Source organism: Vitis riparia, chromosome 18 (genome assembly GCF_004353265.1).
Source record: "Vitis riparia cultivar Riparia Gloire de Montpellier isolate 1030 chromosome 18, EGFV_Vit.rip_1.0, whole genome shotgun sequence".
NCBI classification, from domain to species: domain Eukaryota; kingdom Viridiplantae; phylum Streptophyta; class Magnoliopsida; order Vitales; family Vitaceae; genus Vitis; species Vitis riparia.
The window spans coordinates 14,360,562-14,385,379 of NC_048448.1; the positions used below are offsets into that span (position 1 = coordinate 14,360,562).

Here is a 24,818-nt window from a genome sequence, read left to right on the forward strand (position 1 = left end):
ATATATATATTATATATAGCTTTAGTTTATTAATAAAATTGATTAAGCGTTTGGAAGTTCATGTGTTCGGTTTGCTTTAAAAAAAATGCTTAGGATGTTTTTGGTTTGGTAATTGATGTCAGTTTGCTATAAAAAAATGTCCTCGGGTTGCTTAAGTTTGATGAAATTATATTAGTTTGCCTTTAAAAATTCTTTAGAGTTTCTCGTTTGGTAATTGATGTTAGTGTGCTTTGTAAAAAGATGTTGGGGATGTTTTTAGTTTGATAAATTTATTTTAGGATGTGTTTTTAAAAATGCTTAGGATTTTTTCTTTTTTTTATTTTTTTTATTTTTTTTATTTTTTAAGTTTGATGAATTGAATATAGTTTTCTTTTAAAAAAAATAAAAATTCTTGGGACGTTTTAGTTTTATAAATTAAGATTAGTTTGTCTCTTGGGATGTTTTAGTTTTAAATGGAGTTAATGGAAGACAAATTCTTGTATATATATATATATATATATATATATATATAGTAGTTAGCATTTATCTTATCGGTTTTGGTATTCATGCAAATGGGAAGAGATGAAGAGGTTCACATGATATTCATTATGTAAAGGCGTGGTCCATCAACCTTCCTTTTGCATGGTTACTTAAAAACTCTTTTTCCTTTTTTTTATTTTTTATTTTTTATTTGAGTAGAATACATGGACAAAACCCATAACCCAGATCTTAAATCAATTGCTCCAAATCTTTTCCAAATCCACACCCCATCTCACTTTAATCAATCGCTTTAGACGGTTAAACTATTAGTTGATGGTTAAAATAAGAAGTAAAAACCTAAATGTTACAATTATTGCTCTAGAATATTTAAAATAATTATTACTATCAATATAATAAGATCTCCACTCAAATAACTCTTATAGTAAATATATTTTATAAATGTTTAATAATAATTATAGCTCAATAAAAAAAATAAAAAAATTCTAGTGAACTGTCATAGATTTTGGCCTTTCCTAAGCTCATATGCAACACTTACACAACTGAAGCCACTTGATGTTACTAAATCATCCTTTTCTATGTACTTAGCTTGCTAGGCTAAGCAATGCACACAACTTGAAAGCTAGGATGAGAACCAAAGAGAACACTTAAGAAATGAAGTTTTGTATTGCACAAAGATTGCTTTACAGGGCTAGAAACTCTTAACTTGCTTGGTGCCTTAACCAAGTGAGGCCACCTCCTATTTATAAGCACCCACAGAACTCTCCGGAACTCATAAAGTTCCACTCTATCCTACAATTCTCTTGAATGTTCTATACAATGGTTATGTATAAGTATATACAAGATGACTTTGGAACTCTCTAGAACACTTCACTCATTTCTCATGATATCCATCTCTTGTGTAAAGATGTGTGGGTGTCTCTAGGCTTTTGCACCGTAGCTAGCCCAAATGGGCTCTTATTAGTGACCTCACTTCTTTGCAAGTTGTAAGAGCATTGGGCCACATTCAACAACTTAACCTAACCTCATTGATTGTCACTCATAAAGTGACTCAATCATAACTCCAACAAAGTGTTCACTTTTTCTGTTTGCCCATCCGTTTGTAGGTGAAAGCTAGTAGAGAAGTGAAACTCTGATCCCATCAACTTAAAATATATATTTTAAAATATATTTAATATTAAAATTATGATATATTTAATTAATATATTAATGATGTTAAAAACTTTTTACAATTTAATTAAATAAAAAAATTATTTACATATAAAATAATTATAATTAATTTGTTGTTTAAAGGATTATTTTAATATTTGTGTATATAAAAACTTTTAATATATATATATATATATATATATATATATATATATATATATATATATATATATATATATATATTTTGATGCATGATAATTAACAAAGGGCAAGCAGCAGCAAAACAATCCATTTTGAGCATCACAACAACTCATTTTATTAAGCTTTGACTCAGTCAACATGGAGCTTTGACCCGTGTTGACCACTGATATTTCGGTTGAAAATATCGTATTCATATGTACTGATACACCAATATTTCAAAGATATATCACCAAACAATTGGCATATTTTAATAAGTGATACCAAGATATCTCATGCCCTATCATAATAAATGTTTAACTAGCATGGCACCTAGATATGTCAAGCCGGTTTAAGCCAGCACCAAGTTTTGTGAACCCCAATTAGACTTGTACGTCTTGGTTGTGGGCTTCTCAAGTACATATGAGAATTTATAATCATAAGGGTTTTGATTTCAACAAGGTATATTTTATTAAGTAAAGAAAGAAGGGCAGCTTCATTGAACTTTCAATCCCAACTTGCAAATTTTACACCAATTCAACGCACCAAATTTAGAGTCAGACTTGACAGCCTTTCAAAGACGCGGAGACATAGAATATTCCTGACCTAAAATATGTGAGAGCCTTTCAAAGACACAACCCTAGCTTTCTTTGAAACTTTCCATGACACCGTGTGTCTTCGGAAAAAAATTCAACCGTACTAAGACCTTCACCTACCAAACCAAGGTTTACACGGAAAATTGGGCCATTCTCATCAGAAACAAATTATAAATTGCCTTTGAAATCATGCCATGGCACTCTTCCCCTGTTCTCCGCACGTCCCAAGGGCATGCCGTGAATAAAGACACATTACAAGGGCATTTTGGTCATAAAACTTGATTTGAAAAAATTACTCCACTGGGCACCCTGCCCAATGTTCATTTGTCTGCTTACATCTCAAAACTGCCTCTCGGTTGCTTTCCTCCTTAGAACTAGAGTGTGGGGGAGAGAAGAGAAGAGATGAAAAGGTGTCGTTTGTTTGGGAGGAAGTGAGGTTAAAGATTCTGAGACCCAAAAGAAGTGAAGGAGAAAAACGATGGCTTTTTGAGACCCGCCATCGATGAAAGCTTCAGAAGCTTTACCAAAGTGAGAGAGAACGCAGAAAACGTTTTGGTTGTTGTTTTGTTTTTTGAAAATCAGAAATGGGTTGTTGTTACTCGAGAATAGAGAGAGAAGAGATGGTTTCAAGGCGTGAGGCGAGGAAGAGATACATGAAGCAGTTTGTTAAGGCGAGGCAAGCCCTGTCTGCAGCCCACAGTATGTATATCAGATCCCTCTGTGGCACTGGCTCTGCTCTCCTTCAGTTTGCCACCACCGAGACCAATCTCCACTACCACCACCACCACCACCATCTCACACTGATTCCACCCTCTCCGCCGCCACAGCAGCCCTCTCCTCCGCCTCCACTGCCGCCCATGAGTCCCAGCTCCGATACGTGGACATCCATCACAGCTTCGCCCTCTCATCTACTGCCTCTGCCTCATCCTCCTCCTCCTTCACCACCATAGCAGCCCTCTGAAATTCCATTTTTTTTTTTAAGGGGGCACGTGAACACAATTGAGTGGGGGCACGAGGACACAAGTCAGTGGAGACACGTGGACACAATTGAGGGATTTTATTTTTGAGAAAACTTGCTATGGAAAGTCTGCATCTTGATTTCAACCGAGCCAAGCCCATATGCTGCCCAACAACTAAAATTCAAACCCAAGCCCACCAAAGAAAATTTTAAAACACGTCATTCTTTGCCAGTTGTTCCCCTCTCAATACCATTTAAAAATCCCCCATTTTGTAGCTTTCTCAACTGCTACAGCCGAACCTGTCTTCTCCTTGGTGTACGAACACGACACGTCCATACCTACAGGCGACAGAGGCTACACCTCCTTTCCCACGCCCTTGTGCTAGTGCGTGAGCCACCCACCACATTACCCTCAACCTCCATCCCGATCATCATGCTGGTTGCTACATCTCCATGGCATTACACTAGGCAAAAACAAGGTGGCACTTCCACCACAACTAAAAGGAGAAGCTGGAACTATACCTATTACAACTTGCAGCGTACCATACAACAACAAGAACAAAAAATGCACTGTATTTATTTGGGATACCATTACCCTGATTTTCTCCTCCCAAAATAATTTCCCCATCTATGAAACAATAATATTAGATTTTTGGAACAATGAAAACCCTTCCATTTGTCTTCATTTGTACTAATCTATTCAAGTTTGAGGAAAACAACGTTACTTGAGAAAGAGATTTACTTGTAACTATGATGCTCTGTAGTAGATTTTGACAATGGTAACCTCCCATGCATGGAAGTTAGACATGGCCATTCCAACGGATTAGGGCATTTTAGTGGTGGACTTTGCAAGAAGAATGGATTGGCAATTGATGTGGAGTCAAATGACTTTGCAAGGGGAATAGATTAGGGCATTTTAGTGGTGGACTTAGTGAGAGGTATAGGGTTTCGGGGTTTCTTCAGTTCTGAAATTGTGGAGGGAATGTCTGGCGGGTATTCGTAGAAAGGGAAAAACATTTAATTAATATATATTTAGAACATATATATATATATACTATTATTTAATGTCACCTAATATAAGCGCCATGAAATATCACAACTATGACACTGCTATAAAGTGTAATGGAATAACCAGTTATTCTTATAATTAAGTGCCACAGCAAGCAATGACACTTTAAATAAGCGCCATGAAATAAAAAAAACTAATATAAAAAATGACCCTTTTGAAAAAACGCCATTGTATATCCAAATATAATGATACTTTATAAAAGCGCCAAGGATTAAAGCGTCATAATTTTCTATTTTTGTAGTAGTGAACTAGTAACATTAATTTGTAGGCAACCTGTCCAACCCATTGAATAATCTTATATAGCCCAAAGAATCGAGGAGACAACTTCCTATTCCTTTTGAATGACACAATAGTTTGTTTTTAAGGTTGCAAATGAATGAAGTCCATATCTCCTACTTCAAATGTCTTTTCACTTCTTTTTTGGTCTACATACATCTTCATCCTAGCTTGGGCTTGAATAAGGTTAGCCTTGAGTAGTCATATCATGACATCCCGATCCCTTAAACTCTTATCAACAACAGCCACATTAGACTCACTAGGTATATAAGTAGCATACGTAGAAGGTGGCCATCCATAACAACTTAAAAGGTGTTATTTGAGTAGATAAATGGTAGGAAATGTTATACTACCACTCAGCCAAAGGAAGCCATTTATTCTTTTGGTTTATCACTTGTCATAAACCTTAAGTACTGCTCTAAGCACTTATTAACCACTTCTATTTGACTGTCAATTTAAAGGTGATAAGCAGTGCTTCTCATTAAACCAACATTTAGTTGAGAACATAAGCCTTGCCAAAAGTTACTAGTAAAAATAGGATCTCAATCACTTACAATTGACTTTGGTAGGCCATGTAATTTGTAGATTTTCTCCATGAATGACTGTGCAACATCCGAAACAATATAAGGATGGCTCATAGGCATGAAATGAACATACTTAGCCTATCTACTACCACAAATATGACTTACCATGTGACTTGGTTAATCCTTCTAAAAAATCCATTGATACGTTCGTCTAAACTTGCTTAGGAATGGGTGACGGTTGTAGTATCCCAGGGTAAGAAACATTTTCATGTTTGTTTCTTTGACATACGTCGCATTCTACCACAAATATGCCTATATTTTCACATATCTTCTTCCAATTAAAAACCTATCAGACTCTTGCCAATGTCTTTTTTACACCAGAATGTCCTCCTACACCTGCATGAGCCTCTTTATGTATAGCAGGTTTCAAGTTTGAATTCCTACTTAACCATAGACTCCCTTTGTACTTGAGTAAGTCATGTTCCCAACTAAACTTGGAATGAGAAACTAGGTTTGCTTATATTTATTGGATTAATTTTTGAATTTCCACATCCTGTTGCCATTCTTGATTGAGTTGTTCCACCCAATCATCCAACAAAAATGAAATAATCATCACTGTTACTTTTTAGGAGAACTCATTCATTCGAGGCAACAAATTAGTGACCTTATTCTCTTTCCCAATTCTGAAATATATTTCAAAACCATAACCAATCAACTTAAAGAGCCGTTTTTGTTGCATTAGAATAGAGATGTGTTGTTCCAACATGTACTTTAAGCTGAAATGATTAGTGTATATCTTGAAATGCCTCCCTATAAGATAAGGACATCATTTTTGCACCGCATACACGACTACCATCATCTCTTTTTTATAGACAGACATGCCAAGATGTTTGGGTGATAAACCTTTAATCAAGTAAGCTATAGGTCATCCTTCTTGTGATAGTACTGCTCCAATTCCCCTACCTGCTGCTTCATATTCAATCCTAAATTCCTTTTGAAAATTAGGCATTGCTAAGACAGGAGCCATACACATGGTTGTCTTCAAGTTCTTGAATGCATCCTCCGCTTCCTTACTCTAAATATATATATATATATATATATATATATATATATATATATATATCCTTCTTAAGTAAATCTATTAAGGGTTAACTAATCTTCTTGTAATTTTTTATAAATCTTCTATAGTAACCTGTGAGTCCCAAAAATCCTCATAAAGACTTCAAAGTTCTGGATTAGTTTCCACTCCTTGCACAGAAATTAAGTATCCCAAATATTCTAATTGTTCTTTGCCAAATGAACACTTTAATTTCTTAGCATATAACTAGTTTTGAAACAAGACCTCCAACACAATTTCCAAATGTTCCAAATCCTCAACCCAACCCTTACTCACCAAAATGTCATAAAAAAATACTAACACAAACTTTCTCAAATAAGGTCTAAAAATTTCATTCATGATGCCTTGGAATGTTGAAGGAGCATTTGTCAAACCAAAGGGCGTGACCAAAAACTCATAGTGTCCTTTGTGAGTTCAAAAAGTCTGTTTATGGATATCATCAGGGTGTACTCGAATCTGGTGGTAACTTAATCTTAAATCCAACTTTGAAAAGAACTTAGCCCCATGTAATTCATCGAACATCTCGTCGATCACTAGGATGAGAAACTTGTCCTTGATTGTGATCTTGTTCAGTGCCCGATAATCCAAACGCATTCATCAACTCATGTCTTTTTTCCTCACAAGTAAAACCGACAAAGGAAAAGGACTAACACTCTTTTGGATGCTTCCGGCTACAAACAACTCAGTAACCAACTTTTTGATCTCTCATTAGTGCACATAAGGATACTGATATGGTATAATGTTTGGGGAAACACTTCTAGGCAGCAATGAAATGTGTGATCTTGAGCTCTTGATGTGGGCAAGCCCTTAGGTTCAAGGAATATACCTTCATATTTTTTTTTAGTAGCTCTTGCAACTTTCCTAGCATCTCCTCTACTACGACCTCCTTGGGTGACTCATAAGTAACCGACTCTAATTACATCGAGAAAATATGGGTAGCAGCAATTGTTAGTGTATGTTTAAGATCCTTTTCCATGTGAGTAGCTGAAACTATCTTCAAGGGACCCACTATAGTTCCGCGTAACACCATTCTCCTCCCATCCCACCTAAACTCCATCCATAAATTTTTCAAAATCCCACAAGATTGGCCCTAACTAAGCTAGCCATTGTATCGCTAACACCATACAAGGTTTGAAATACCGATAAACACGAATATATCGGTGGATATTTTGATAAAAATATTGAATCGAATAGAAATGGTTCAAAATTCATGAAAATGCTTAGAAAACTTAAAAAAAAATGATAAAATAAGTAAAAATAGATATGTTAAATTATTTGTAAGTGTAATTGATATAAATATAATTAAAGATAATATTTATCAAATTTTTTTATAAAAAAATTTGCTTAAATTCCTTTAATATATTTATATTCATTTATTTTAAAAATTAAAACTACTTTTATTAAGACATGCTTTATTACATTTTAAATAAAAAATTAAATCAATTTATTTAAATAATTTATTTGAGATTTAGTTTCTAAAATTTTATTACAAATTTGTGGTGACAACTTTTTTTTATTAACATTAATTTATTTAAATAATTAAAATTATATTAATAATTTATCTTATCAAATTAATTTTAACTCATAAAATATTAGAACTTCATTAATTACTTTTATATTTAAGTAATTTTTGAATAAAATTATATTTTTAATATTTTAAAATGAAAGCATTTGAAATTAAAAGGATAAATATAAAAAAATTTAAAATTGAAGTGAGAATGATTTTTTAAAATAGGATTAATGAGATAAATATGAAAAGTAATTAAAAATAAAATGATAATATATAATTAAAGGGTAATATAAATTTAAAATAAAAGATAAATTAGAATAAATACTTAAAAAAAATGATAAATATTATAAAATAAAAAAATAGGCGTTTTTTTAAAAAAGTTGCTAAAAATTGGTGATTTTTTTAAAGAAATCATTGATTTTTTGGCGACGATTTTTTTGCGTGTTATCCTTCCCCACATGTGCATGCAACCACTTTCGATTTTTTCATCAAAAAATGTAACCAAGACTGAAATATTGGCCATATTTCCCCGATTCTTTTGATTTTTTGGCGATTTTTTGCCCAATCAATAATTGATGGCCAATTTCGTTTCAAGCACCTTCGATATTTGATATTTAGTCATATTTCGATGAAATATCCTTATTTTTCAAACCTTGACACCATATCACATCCCCCTTAAGGAATCAACCTCATATATGCTTTAAATCCCTTATCTTGCATACTCCAACCTAATTTTTTACAAGTAGTTGTACTAACAATCTTAGTTCTATTCACCACTGCTACCATTCGAGACTTGTCTTTTGTACTATACAACCCATGTGCTTAGCCACAGTGACATCAAGAAAATTGTGGGTACTTCCAGAGTCAAAACCAAAATGACGACAACTTTTTTCTTGACATTACCTCTAATTCGCATAGTTTGATGAGAGATGACTCCTATGATAGCCTGGATTGACAATAGAGGCTTCTTCTTTTATTCTTCGGACTCATCATTTTCACTAATCATTTCACCATCCCCCTCTCCTTCTAAAAAAAAAAAATTTGTCTCCATTTATACTTATGCCCGGTTCATATTTTTCGTCACAATAGTAACATAGTTTTTTTTCCCTCTTGTCCTACATCTCAGCTTGAGATATTTTCTTGTTTAGGGGAATTTGTCCAAGGGTTCCTCTTTCAACTTCTTGTGTGCGTTGTAACAGGCTAGCAACAATTCATGATGAGGACTTGACTTCCTTAATCATCACCTTCATGTATTCTCTTGTAGTAAAGCCAACCCTATAGCTTGAATAAGAGTAGTATGTTAAAACATCACGATTTAATTCTTGATTGCATTTCTCAAACCACTTATGAAACATATTCCTCTATTAAGCCTTTAGTCCTTACCATTAACACTTCAAACTACTCTTAATAAATTCACACCAATGAGGTTTGCCTCAATTTAGTCATCTAGCCCATCAGATTGTCATACGTTCCAGGTCCAAGTTGCATAATTATATTTGCAACAAATGTCTTCCAATTTAATTCCTTAACAAAGGCTTCATAACCCTAGAACCATTGTAGAGTCTTGCCCTTCAAATGAATAGAGGCAATCTCAACCTTCTCTTGTTCCAACATTTTGTTATACTTGAAAAACCTCTCACGCTTGTACGTCCAACCCATAAGATTTCCCCCTCAAAAGCTAGAAAATTTAATTTAAAAATTTTGTTTTGCGTATGATTCATGCCAAAAGCGAAACCCGTTCTTGGCTTGATTGCAATTAAACTACAAACCTCCATGAAAACCATTGAAACCAACGATTTTTCTGTTAGATGATCAATGTTGAGGTTCATCGCTATCATCATTCGGGCTAACTCCTTCAGTTCTAACGATTGTTGATTTGAGGTCTCCTTCAATTGCTTTACGGAATATTCCAATGGATGAACTTCTTGTGTTCTAATACCATCCGTCATCACTTGGTGTCAGGTTGTCGCTCTAATACCAATGAAATAGCCAAGAAGAAGAAGATATGGTATAAACAAAGAAAAATAAAACTTTAATTAAATAATCTTCTCATAATCCCTACCCAAAAGGAACCAGTCTCTTTTTACAAAGAGTCATTGACTCAACAAAAATAAAAGTATAAATTACAAAATAAAATCAAATAAAATCTTAGTAATTACCAAACTTTGCTTATTCAAAAACACCTAAAATAACCAAAATAAAATCAAATAAAATGACGGAACCTAATTTAAAATGGGTTATTGCAAAAGTATTTTAAAGGTGGATTTTATAACCCTCGTTTCTTCCTTGTAGGATCAGTTGGGGATCAGCTGGTGCAATTCTCTTGGGTCAATTTCTCAATTGTGAGAACAAGAGGTGTAGAGCTTTTGACATGATCATGATTAAAACTGCAAGTAGGGATGTCATAGAGAGGCGGCATTAAAGGTGCAATGACGTGATGGAGAAAAAGAAAATTTTGTTTCTTTTCTGCAACCAGCAGCCCAACTAAAAGAGAGCAGGTTCAGTCAACTCTATTATCCATGAAACCTGTATTACAAAAGAAAGTGAAGGATTAAGACAAATATTGAGAGACCCATTTAATTCTGCTGCTCGGCCTTTTCAAACATAGTGATTTTGTTGGTAATTGCTGGGTTTTGTGGCGCTTTCTCAAGGGTAGGTGTGATTTTGGGGTTCTGAAGGAGAGGGACAGAGGGATATCATAAAACGACGTGGTTGGAACTCTTTCTCACATTACATTTAGGGGTTTAGGGTTTTTGCTTCTAATTGGCAGCAAGAAGGAGCTGATTGGGAGAGTGACAAATATGAGGTAAAAAAAAAAAAAAGCCCACCTGCATGGAAGCCATTTTTGGGCTAAGTTTCAGTAGTAGAAGAGAAAACTGGCAATTCCTCAGTCTGAGCTCTCCTTTTTTCTCAATTGGATGCTGTTTATGTAGGGCTTGACCAATCCAAGTTGAAGCCCTAGTTAAAACCCTGATGGAGCTAATTAATCGGATGTCATATTGCAGAAAGACCTTCTTACTCATTTTACTTGAGCCTTGAAAAAGTTCAGCAGATGGAGAATCACATTTCCCGAATCCTCCATTTGCTGGTTATAATTACAATTCCCCATCTCTCGTTGTAAATTCTCAGTTTACACCAATATTAGCTATCTCATCCTTGTCAAAAACAGCTTGCTCTAAATCTCTATTGCCTTCTAATTCGTGGTAACAGATGCTTTGCTTTGATATATGAACTTTACGCAAATAAAAAATAACATTCCATTTGGAATGTGTTCGATTAGTTATGTATTTAACCCCATGCACATGTACTTTGCAGGACAATTCAAGGGCTTTCCATGCATTGATTGAATATGGCTAATGACTAGTCAAATGAGTGTCCAATGGATAAGTCATAAGAATGAGGAAAGAGGTGTTTTCCTGGTTACTGGATGAGGTAGAGGCTGAATCTTTATGCTTTACTTAATGCTTGAGAAAGATTCTATGGAAATGATTTCTTCAAATATTACAGTAAGGGGGTGGTATGTTTCTTCCTCTATTGAAATTTTGATGAATAATTTCCTCTTGGTTTTGAAGTTGTGGTTTGCTACATTGGTGGATGTCATTGGCATTATCTGACTCTGTTTATCTATATTTCTTTTCTTCTTTGCATTTATTTGTTTGGCCCTTTTCCTTTTCTTGTTTGTGTCAAACATTTTCTGTTGATTATCTTTTGGAATGTTATGTTTATACAAATAACAGTGTGGCTTAGAACTGTTGTATGTTTGTAGTCTATTGCTCAAACCAATTGTCTGAATAAAATGCTTGGGTAATAACCTATTAATTGAAAGTTGTGAAGAACTCCATATTGCTTTTGTGTGAATCCCATGGTTGATGTTTTTTTTTTTTTTTTTTTCATCATTTTGGAAGGGATCTGATATATATTTTCAATAGGTGTAAGTGTGAGGCATACTTTCTGACCCCAACCAGATCCATCATTTTGATTTAAGAATTTTACATTTGCAGATAGACCAAGATGCTTTTGTTTTGCTGTTAACACGTTTCCAAATAGTTCAGATAAAATGTATCAAGAAACATCAGCCATAGAAACATCCATATTTTCAGTCTACAGATTAGGAACTTGCAACTTTAATTAATAGGACATAAAGTTGAACATAAAAATCCTGCACTATCATGAAATAATATAGCTCACAAACCCAGTAGAAAAGCTTTAATATCATGCAACTTTGCCAATGCTTCTCTCATGATTAAACGATCTGTAGTTGAATGAGCAGCACACGACAAACCAACATGTATTATGGCAGTAATACACTCTTCAGTTTTGATTTGCGAATGGGACGAAGTATTGCTGCTATTAATGATGCTGTTAAAGTCAACAGAAGAACTAGTGAAGGTGCTATAGTCTGTACAAGCATCATTGTTAAAAAGCCGTTTGTCAGCCATATCTAAAAATTGATTTATGAGCAGAGCGGATGCCAACTTATGCTGATCTAAACCTTCCTGAAACATTTCATCTGTGGGTTTCTTTGCTGTGAATATCTCAAGCAGCAAAATTCCAAAGCTGTAGACATCCCTACTTGTTGAAATCCTTCTTCCTAAACCACACTCTACAACAAAATAACAGCACATTAGAGTAATGAAGACCCACACTCAAAAAAATGTACTACTAATCATAAAGGGAAAACAATGATTTGGACAGTTTAAGTTGTGTGTGGTGCCTGGAGCAATGTAACCAATCGAGCCCTTTAGTCCAATTGTGCTGCTTTCATCCTCTGATGGATTCTTCCAAAGGAACCTTGCCAGTCCAAAATCTCCCACATGGGCTCCCATATTATCATCTAAAAGTACATTTGCAGGTTTCAAATCACAATGGACAACAGGTGGATCACAGTCATGGTGCAGATAATCCTAAGCTGAAGCTACATCTATTGCAATATTTAGTCTCTGGATCAGAGTCAAAGTTAACCCAGAATCGGTATCTTCTGGATACAGCCATTTCCAGTACAGCCGTACAGTGAAGGAAGGAAAGAAAGCTGAGTTCCGGAGACAATTTTGGGTCTAGTCCCTCTCATCGGAGACACCAAGTCGCACCAGAATTTTAAGGAGAGATTCTTCCGTCCTGATAGCTACAGATCGATTCCGAAGCGTGATCCTCCATTGCCCGTGCTGCCGCAACACTTTGCGTCGTACCCAAGCATCTCCGGCAACATCTTATGACCATTGGAGATCCGCACCAGCTTGTTAATCCCTCCACCTAAACACCACAGCTGCACCAGATTTTCAAAGGAAATTCATCTCCATTAACACGCAGCACTTTGAGGATTTGCAGTACATAGGTATCCACCACACCATCATCCTTCGAATTTTTTTTTTTATTAAAAAACCCTACTAGTGGAAAGTAGCCTCCACGTTTTGAAAAGGCATTTGGAGAATTTGTTGTGCAAGGGTATCACCACACTATGCATCATTGGAATTGTTTTTTTTTATTAAAAAAATCCTACTAGTGGAAAATGACCTTCACGTTTCAAAAAAGGTAAACTAATTCATCCCATTTCAATTTTGCCCCATGAAACATTCAATTCGATTCATACTTGTTTAGGATTTTATCTATTGTTTAGGTTTAATTATTTCCAATAGCATTGTATTCATGATGTCAATTTGCTAAATTTAGCTTTAAATTATTCCTATTTGACCTATGCATTTTCAAAGTTTATTTTATTATAAATTCATGTTTAATCTAGATATTATTTATTTATTTATTTATTTAATTTTTCTTATCTAAATAAATTAATTTTTATTGATTCATTATTCTAGCTTGAAGATTATGATTTTTGTTTAACGTAGTTACAATTTATTATTCTTAGTTTGACAAATTAGATTTTTTAAATATTGGTTTGGGCAATTTTTGTTGATAATGGAAAGGTTAGGATTTTTTAAGAGTTTGGGCAATTCATGATGATGGTTTAAAATTTAGAATTTTGATTAGCATTATTTATTTTTTTATTTTTTTTCTCAATTAGGAAATTCATAATTTCATTTAATTTAGTTTTAATTTATCTTTAAGTTTAGATGTTATTAAAATTTTAGTTTATTATTTCAATTGATTCCATGCCACTCTTTTCATATCCAAAGGTTGTTAATTTTAATTCATGATTCATCCTTTTAGTTTTAGAATTTAAGTTGGTTAATTTATTTCGTTTCGTGTTGATATATTCGTGTTTTAATAAATAAATAACTAATATATACTTTAGTTTTGATTGATCCTGTTTTAGTTGATATTTTTTTAGAATTTTAATTAGTTTGATTGGTTTTTTTTTTTTTTTTAATTATTATTATATTGTGTTGTTTGACTAACATTACTACCTCCAGCATGCATTTTTTGTTTTAATATGGGCAGAATGAAAATTGTGTTTAGGTTTAGTTTGGTATATTATATTAAATTCATAAAATACAAATTCATGTAATTTTTCTTTTGAAGAATAAAAAAAAAATAATATAGTTTGATCTTTATTTAGTTTAGTTGTGATTCATTTAATTATTAGTTGTTTATTTATTTATTTGCTACTAATCTAATGCTTTGTAACTTATTTATTTATTTAATTATTAATGAGATTGAACCTATGGGTTAAAAATTCAGTTTAAAATAAAAATAAAAAAATCTATTGTTGGTGGTTTGAATTGGCTTTAGGTTTAGTTAAACTTATAGTTTGTTGAAATAATTTATTTTTATGTGTTACGTATTATATTTTAAACTTGCCTTAATTAGTGATAAAAATGTTTGTTAGGCTCAAATTTATTTTACTAACGTCATAGTTCTGAAAAGCGCGCCTAGGCTCGGGGCGGCGCGACGCCACCCTCCGGCGCCTAAGGGAGGCGATGCCCCATCATGAAGGCGCCACTTAAGCGCGCAAGGCGGTCGCCTCCGGCAAGGCGCAAGGCGGTCGCCCGAGTCACCTCCGAGGGTCCAACCAGGTACACACTCCTTCTTCTCCTTCTCCTTCTCCTTCTTCTTCTTCTTCTTCTTCTTCTTCTTCTTCTCCCTTTTATCGTCGAGTTGCAGAGAGGAGGCGGGGTTGCGAGAGCCCTAAATTTTTTTTTTTTATTTGCTGGGCCCAAAACGACGCCATTTTGGACCCTGTTCATTTAAAAAAACAGGGACCAAAACGACGTCGTTTTGGAGCCTGTTCTTTTTTTTAAAAAAAAAAAAAAAACAGGCCAAAACGACGCCGTTTTGGCCTGTTTGTCCCATCCAGCCCCCTTTTCTGGCTTTCTCAACTCGAGACCACTGCCATTCTTTGCCCTAGCCTCTTCCGTGCTGGAGAAGTGAAGAAGAAAAAGAAAAAGAAAAAGAAAAAGAAAAATATGGGGAAAATAGGAGAAAAATAAAGGTGAAATAGTCACGTACCTTCCGGACCTCGGTATTTTTCTTTTTTCTTCACTTTTCTGCATTTTTTTCCATTCTTATCTCATAACTCTCATTGGTAATTTTTTTTTTTTAAATATAAATGTTATATTTTGAGTTTTTGACATGAAAATTTTACAAAATAAAAATAAATAAATAAAAAGCACTCATATATGCATATTTGTTGTTAATGTGATATTTGATAATGTGATATGCATTTTTTTTTTCAATTTTTTTTCTTAATTTAATTATAATTATTTTATTGTAGAGTATAGATAATTTGTTTGCAAGATGGATAATGAGAGTGAAACTCAAGTGGACTCTAGTGCAAGTGGAAGAAGAGATCCGGGGTGGAAATATGGTCGTTTGGTTAATGAAAAAGTTTTGAACACCATCATATGCATTTTTTGTGATAAAGTAACCAAATGAGGCATATATAGACACAAACAACATCTTGTTGGTGGATATAGAAATGCTAAAAAGTGTAGAAAATGTCTGGATCATGTTAGAGAAGAAATGGAAGAGTATATGAGTTCCAAGAAAAATCAAAAAGAGCAAATGAATATGGGGAGCGAATATCTTAATGAAGATTTGTTTGGTTTGGAAGACGAAGATATTGGTGAGGAGATTAATAGTAGAACGAATGTCACCAACATTTCTAGTGGAGGTAGTAACCGAGGAGGAAGTGGTGGTAGGACGTTTTCTTCAAAAAAAACCAAGACAAAAAGGTCCTATGGATCATTTTTTCACTCCTAATGCAGAGATGGTTGTTCAAAATTGAAGGAGTGGAAAGATGAATCAAACTACCATCAATGATGCCTACAAAAAGGAAACAAGAGAAAGAGCTTGTATGCTTATCACAAAATGGATGTATGAGGCTGCTATTCCATTTAATGCAGTCACATATCCGAGTTTCCAACCAATGATTGAGGCTATTGGCCAATATGGTGTGGGTATGAAGGGACAAACTTTTCATGAGGTAAGAGTTACTAACCTTAAGAAAGAATTGGCTCTCACAAAAGATTTGATGAAAGATCATATGATGGAATGGGGGAAAAATGGATGTTCAATTATGTCGGATGGATGGACCGATAGGAAAGAGAGAACTTTGGTGAACTTTTTGGTTAAATGTTCAAAGGGAACCATGTTCATGCAATCCATTGATGCTTCTTCAATGATTAAGACGGGAGAAAAGATGTTTGAGTTACTTGACAAATGGGTAGAGCAAGTTGGTGAGGAGAATGTTATTCAAGTTATAACAGATAATCACTCAAGTTATGTGATGGCAGGTAATAAATACTATTTCTTGAATTTTTATTTACTTTTAAAATTTGAATTATTTATCATGAGAACTTATGTAAATTTATTATCTACAATTTCATATAGGGAGGTTGTTAGAATTAAAGCGCCCACATTTGTATTGGACACCATGTGCTGCACATTGCCTTGACTTGATGTTGGAAGATATTGGAAAGCTACCAAACATCAAGAGGACATTGGAGAGGGCTATATCACTAAATGGGTATATTTATAATTGCTCAGGGCTACTTAACATGATGAGGCAGTTTACTGGACAAAGGGAATTGCTTGGGCCTGCTAAGACTCGGTTTGCAACTGCTTTCATCATATTATTGCAATTGCATGAACAAAAAAAAGAATTTGAGGAAAATGTTTACAAGCTCGGATTGGTCAGATAGTAAATGGGCAAAAGAGCAGAAGAGGAAAACTATAGCCAACATAGTTCTAATGCCTTCATTTTGGAACACTATTGTGTTTTGCTTAAAGGTTTCGGGTCCCCTAGTTCGTGTGCTTCGTTTGGTTGATGGTGAAAAAAAAGCTCCTATGGGATACATCTATGAGGCCATGAATAGAGCTAAGGATGCAATTGTGCGAAGTTTTAATGGAAATGAAGAGAAGTACAAAGAAATCTTCAACATTATTGATAAGAGGTGGGAGATTCAGCTTCATCGGCCTTTGCATGCAGTAGGGTACTTTTTGAACTCGGAATTCTTCTATGATAAGCTAGAAATAGAGCATGATGCCGAGATTATGAGTGATTTGTATAAATGCATCTTAAGGCTAATAAGAGACCCTGCTAAGCAAGAAAAAGTTGTGGCCGAAGTGAGTTTGTTCACAAATGCCCAAGGACTATTCGGGAATGAGTTAGCTGTTAGGAGAAAAAAGACTAGAGCACCAGGTTAGTTATTTAGTTTTGTTTTTTTAAACGATTAGATTGTATTTTTGATAAAATAGGTGAATTGTTTCACTAAATTGTTAATATCTATACTACAGCTGAATGGTGGGCTGCATATGGAGCTTCGGCTCCAAATTTGCAAAAGTTTGCAATGAAAGTCCTCAACTTAACATGCAGTGCATCAGGTTGTGAACGGAATTGGAGCATCTTTGAAAATGTGAGTGACCAAATCCAAAATAATTACAAGTAATAGTCTAATAGAGTCTTGAATGTAACTTAAAAGTTAAAACTTTAAAATATATTTATGAGCTTATGAATTTTTGCAGATTTATAGCAAGAGGAGAAATAGGTTAGATCATCAACGCTTGAATGATTTGGTGTACATTAAGTATAATCGAGCCTTGAAGAGAAGATACAATGAACGTAACACCATTGACCCAATTTCCTTGAAAGATATAGATGATAGCAATGAATGGTTGATAGAGAGAATGGAAGATGAGGATTCTCATGGAGGTGCACGAGATGATTTTGTATTTGATGATGACAATTTGACATGGGGTGATGTTGCTAGAGCTGCTGGAGCTGAGGAGGCCAGGTTTGATACTAGAGCTAGAGCTAGAGCAAGCTCAAGCATAATACCACCAACAAGGGGGATAGCTTCAAGTTCTAGAACTTTGCCTTCTCATTCACTAATAGATGAAGATGAAGATGGAGACATGGTTGATTCAGCAGATGAAGAAGATGGGGAAGGCTACAAATGTGGTGATGGAAATGATGATGATGATGATTTTGTTGATTTAGAGGAGGAGTGATGATTGCTTGTTCTGGACAAATTTGTGATTTATGTGTTTTTTAATGATGTTTTTGAATTGTGGACAAATTTCATGTTTTGGACCTTTAGGTTTGGAAACTTTGGATTTGGATATGTATTAGGCAATTAGCAATATGGATTTGGATTTGTTTTTATGCTTGGAGTTCTTTATTTTTATGTTTTTTGTTTATTAAATTGAAGTTTTGGATGATATTTGATGATTTATGTGTTTAGGACAAATAAATGATTGTTAAATTTGATTATATTATATAAAATATATATGTAAATTAGGGTGCGCCTCACTTCACTAAAGCCCGCCCCTTAGATGCACCTTGCGCCTCAGGCTCTAGGACTATATTGCGCCTTGGTGCGCCTTGAGCCTTTTAAAACTATGACTAATGTAGGTTTATTAAAAAAAAATTATTTAATTCCTTGAGTTCGTATTTCGTTTCATTTATATTTTATTTCATTTATATTTATTTTTCTGTGTCATCAACTTATCCATTTGATTATGAGTTTAATTTTATAGGTTAGAAATTTAGTCTCAGGTAGTTTTATAATTTAATTTGTGGTTAAGGTAAAATTTTAGTTTGTTAAAAGAATTGATCATGTGTTAAAAATTTAAGTTTAGATTGACTTTAATTAGTGTTTAATTCATTTTAAGCTTAGATTTCATCTTTATAACGTAAATTTATTTAGAAAATTGATTCCATTAATTCATGTTTTTTTTAATTAATTATATTATTTATTTATGTGTTGTCTATTTATCCATATGTCAATAAAATTAATTCTATAGGTTAGAGATCTCGTTTTAAAATATATTATGGTTAGTGTTTTTGTTTAACTTCAGGTTTAGGTGCTCTTGTAAAATTTTTGTTTGTTAAAATAATTAATATTAAATGTTAAATATTTGATTTTAGACTTGCCTTTATTAGTGTTAAAAATATTTTTTTTTTAAGCCTAGATTTCATTTTAATAATGTAAGTTTATTTCAAAATTAGATTCTCTGAATTCATATTTTGTTTTAGTTTCCTTTCGTTTAAATTGATTCATTTTAATTATTTTAGGAGTTTGTATAATTTTAGGTCATTAATGAAATCAATTCTATATTTGAAAATTCATGTCTTTAGTTTACTCTGATTTAGTTTCACACATCTATTTGATTTAGGTATTTTATATAATATTAGTTCATTAATAAAGTTAATTCTATGTTTGAAAATTATTGTTCATGCTTTGATTTAATTTGGTTCATTTTAATCAATCTAGATACGTTTGTGTGTTTAATTGATCTCATGCTAATTCTTGATTGTTATTCTTAATGGATGTGTTTCTTGAATATTCGTCATTAATTCTTGGTGGGTATCTCGTTAGCTTATTTGATCTAAGTTTGAATAGTTTATTACTTTGGTAGCCTCTGGTAAAATTTACTTTTCGGAGGCCATAAAAAAATAGTGAAGATTGGCCTCCATTCTCACCACTTCAATTTTCTCGATTGTCAAAAATTCTACTTTGTGATTTTGTTCTCTTTTGTTTTGCTTGGTATTTTGATTCATACGTTTTATTGTTTTCAAATTAATTTCTTTTATTTTTAAAACATAACACTATTCTCAAAAGATCCCTTTTAAAATCCATTTCAAAAATTCATTTAGGATTCTTAAAATCAAAATCTCATTCCCTTTAGAAATCCATTTCAAAAATTCATTTAGAGTTCTTAGAATCAAAATTTCATTTTCTCAAATAATGTGCAACCATGTTTTGATCGGTTCACATATTTCTTAAATTTCAAATAAAATTACAGTTTTGTGTAAGACATTAATCTAAGCTTGTGGTTTCAAACAAATGGAATAATTCCAGGCTAGATTTGTGTATATCAATCGGGGAATTGGTGAAACCCCTACATAAGGAAAATTTTCAAAACTCATCTTTGTTGCCCCCTTTCCTATTTGATGAACTCATGTCTATTTATTTTTTAGGAATTATATAGAAGATATAAGTGATAATTGATGGTTTTGTATACTGTGATAATTTTTTTTTTTTGTGCTAATTAGATAACAAGCATGCTAGGACTTCTTATTTTATTGTTCGTTATCTAACCTCTCATGTCTTGTGGAAGCACGTTACAAGTTATCTATTCTATCCAAGTATGTCTCCTGCCACATACCTTCTAAATTCTGTAAATATGATTGTCATTATGAATTATACCTATGTTTGAGAATGCTTGGGATGTCTTGATATTTGCTACATTGTTTGATCATTCATGATAAAACGCATGCTGAGTGATATATTATCTAAACTAACCATTGATGTTTTATGATAGCTCTTAAGAAGTAGTCCAGGTAAGCATCCTAACTCTCCTTTATGAGCGTGATTGGTTTTTCTTGTTTGGCATGCTAGTTTTGAGATCACCTTAGCTTACTTAGGTACCCTCAATTAATCAGTTGATTGTCACATTTCCTTCAACGTAGTCAGTAGAGACCTTTATAGGGCTTAGAGGGGTGCTACCTCCTAGAGGTACCTTCCCAATAAGTAACCTAATCCCCGGACCTAGACTCAGGTTTTTCAAAGACATGCTTTTCCAAAAACTATGGAGTCATGTTTTAGGGTTTTATTTTCCCTTTAAAATAAAATAAAATAAGTGGCGACTCCGACTTTTCCAAAAACAAAATTTTCACCAAATAAAAGCGAGTATCGCCGATCGAGTGGGGGCGCACGTGAGAAATGCGGGTCCACAACCCCATTTTCACCGGTTCTGAAAACTCCTTCATATTCAGATCCAAAGCCTCCCTTTCCTACCAAATTTTCTGCAGAGAAATCATTTGTAGCAAGCTGGATGTCAGAGTACGATATCTTTGGTAGCAACACATTGAAAAGAGGAGATGAAAAACTTGTTCCTCTCCTATATTTCTTGTTTTAGGAGATCAGCGTCCATGTGATACAGGCTGCACACATTAACAGAGCAAAGCTGGCAACTGGAATCACAATCTTGAGTATCAAATGCCTATTTGACTTCCCTTTTGTGATGCATGTGGGGATTCTCAGCTTTCCTGCAGCCTCAGGGTCACTACCACAGAGCTTATTATTTCCTGAATGAGAAAGCCAGGTGAGGTTCGTGAAAACACCTTTTCTTGGAACTGGTCCTTCCAAGTCCTTGAAAGACAAATTCAAGATCTGCAAATACAAAAAATCCTCTTAACTCTTCGGGGATTCCCCCAGTCAGACTGTTGGAAGAAAGATCCAAGCTCTCCAATGCTATTAATTTACCCATCGAAACTGGTATCAAGCCTGAGAGTTTGTTTGTGGCAATATTGAAAGTAAGCAAACTTAGGCAAGAACCAATTGTTGTTGAAATGTTTCTTAAAAGCTGGTTATTAGAAGCATCCAGGACCTCAAGGCGTTCCAAACTTCCAACTAGGGCGGGCAGAGAACCACTTAGTTCGTTATGTGCCAAATACTTCTCGATTATATCAGGAAGTCTGAAAATCTCATTGGGTATGCTACCATTGAGCCTGTTCTGTTTCAGACCTTTTCTTTAAATTCTGGCACTTAGTATCATTACCTGTGAAAAGATTTATTTTGGTGTACGTCTAAGGCCAAGAGATTTTGAAATCTTTCAAATCCTTGGGTAATGCTACCAGTCAGAAAACTGTTGCTGATGCAAAATTCAAGGAGATGAGTAGAAAGATTTGCAACAGAAGTTGGAAGTTTGCCAGCTAGCTGTTTATCATTAAGATATAGAAGCTCTAACTGGGTACAGTTTGCTAGTGAATTAATTGCCTGAAGATTAAGCTTGGTGGTGAAAAAGAGATTATCCAGGCCAAGATGTAAGAGTCTAAGATTATTCATGTTACCAAGTAGAGGAACTGACCCTTGAAAGTGGTTTGAAGAAAAGTCTAGGAATTGAATTTGTTAAGCATTAGACAAAGAATAGGGTATTGGCCCTTCCAGCTAGTTGTGTGCTAAGTAGACTTCTGACAGGTTTGGAAGTGCAAGGCCCATATCAGTTGGTTTTCTCCAACAAGCATATTTTGTGATACAGATAAGTAAATCAAAGAAGAAATGTCGTAGATGGAATAAGGGATCTTTCCCTCAAACTGATTCTCTGAGAGCTAAAGTTTTTGAAGATTATGGAGATGACCCAACTCATTTGGGATTTTGGCAAAGAATTGGTTTCTTGCTAGGCTGAGAACAGTAAGAGAGGATAGGTTTCCAAATGTTGGAGGGATTACACCTGTAAGGTTATTCACTGCAACGTCAAGAATTCTGAGTCTCGACAGATCCTCCAAGTTCAGATGGAAGGTTCCCAATAAGTTGGATGTGCTTGAACCAAATCTCCTCAAGATTATAACAATGACAGAGACCAACTGGAATTGTACCATTAATGGAGTTGCTTGCAAGGTTAATATTCTGGAGTGACAGATGGCTAAAATCCAGTTAAAGTTGGCCATAAAATGAATTGTTGTAAAGATCTAGCAATTGGAGGCAAGTGAGGTTGGAGAGGTGAGGGTGTATCATACCAGAGAGCCCATAACCAGCAAGACGAAGTGACTGAACTCTAGTTCCCTTGTTGGCACAAGTGACACCAAACCAAGTACAGTGAGATGAATTCTGGTTCCACCTAGAAAGAACATTTTGGGAGTCAAGACACTACGGACTTGAAAGATAGAAGTGCAAGAGTATCTGTATCAGCATCAACAGCTCCTACCCTGTTCATGCTGCAATATAGAATAATTTGAAAGAGGAGGAGGATGGTGAGCAATGAGAAATGGAGATGTTTCTTCATGTTCGAAATAATGGTCATTGAATTGAAGATTTGCAGTCTATATTTTAGCTGCCAGCACATGTTAAGGCCTGATGTGTGTAGGAGGATAACTATTGAAAAGTTGAATTTAATTATCAAACAAGGGCAAATTATTTATTAATCAGTCCCTGTTAAGAGCAATGTAACTTCCTCCTAACCATTTCTCTAACCAGGTTATCCTATCTGACAAGATAAGAAAATGACCTTAAATTTACACAATTATTTACCAGAACTAGCTTCTGTCTTATGCTTCATCCTTAGATTCCATGATGAGGTAAAAGCCATTTTTCTGTATTAAATATCAAGAGGGAGAGTCGGGCTTAGCAGCAGTGGATGGCTGAAATCTTTTGATCAATTCTGATTTCTGCAAAAGAAACAGAAATCTGTTGATTAATTGGTTGATTGTGCTCCCTTTTTTCTTCCTATGCAGGGTATACTTGAGAACATGACCTCTTGTGCATAGTTTACCCTTTCAGATATTATTAGGTGGAAGATACCACTGGAACTAGTATACAAAGAGGGTGACAAGCAAGACTGATAGACCTTTGACTTTTTTTGTGAGAATGTCTGATCAATGTTTAAAAAAAAGAACATGTTAATAATCCCAAATGCTGTCAAAGAAAAACAAATCTGAAAGTTTCTAGCTAGATTGAATAGTCAATGGATTCATATCAACAGCATTATTTCTTAAAATTATACCAAGGAGAATGTACTCGGTCCAAGTGCTATAAGAAGAATAAATTATGCTTTCTAATTCCTGTAAGAATACTAATTTGAGATCTGTCCAAAATAGGTGTCTGCCTAAATGGATTGATCTCAATACAGAAGGATCAAATGTCATAATAAAAGCTGTAGTGAATGATACATGGTGGATCTCTCTGTAAACTAGATTGCATCACTATGATGATTAATTGATTTGAGTTATCAAGTATTAGAATGAAAAGGGTGGGCAACCCTAACTTGCCAACATGTTAATTGAATTCAATCAACAAAACATTCAAATGGTGTTGGATTGATTATGCCTTGTATTCCTGTTCCTTCGGTACTTGATTTATTCCTGGTCTTCTAGCTAGAGTTCATACTGAATCCCCATGCCATTTTCTGTGCAAAATCTGAAGATTATGAATCTCTATAGGTTGTGTGTCACGCCCCAAGACCCACTCCATGGGCGTGACGGTCATTTCACACCTCAAACCCGAAGGCTTAAAGTATAATCTGACTCAAACAATTATATTGTAACTGGATGTTACCCATTACCAAATACCTGTTCAGAGTAGCAGAACAAAATCTAAAATCCTCAAATTCAATTTCCAAATAACTTCCAAATATCAAATGATCCAAATGAACATAACTAACAGTTAAAACAAAATCCAACATAAAATCCTAAGTCAAATTCTAATGATGACTATTCCTCAGCCTAGCCATCACTCCTCACCCGAACTAAGAGTACCTGAAAAATTTTCAACAATTGGGAATGAGCTCACAGCCCAATAAAGAATATTAATGCAATTCATGGATCAAATATTTTCATTTCAAATAGGAGATATCATTTTTTTTTTCTCATCAAATATCAAAGTTTCAACAATACTAATATATTCAAAATTCAACCAACCATTTTCATATCAAATTCAAACACTTTCACATAAGATTCAATCAAATCCATTTATTTTCATTACTCTGATTATCAAATATCAAATGCCCAGTTAGGTGGGACTTTTCAAATGGGTGGCTAGCCTCAAATTGTTCCTGGTGGACGGAACCAAA

At 34.1% G+C, this 24,818-nt stretch overlaps 1 pseudogene; it reads right to left on the reverse strand.

Moving 5' to 3' along the window:
* Window positions 1-12,037: 12,037 nt before the first annotated feature.
* Window positions 12,038-24,220, reverse strand: LOC117905448 (annotated as a pseudogene).
* Between the last annotated feature and the right edge of the window lie 598 nt (window positions 24,221-24,818).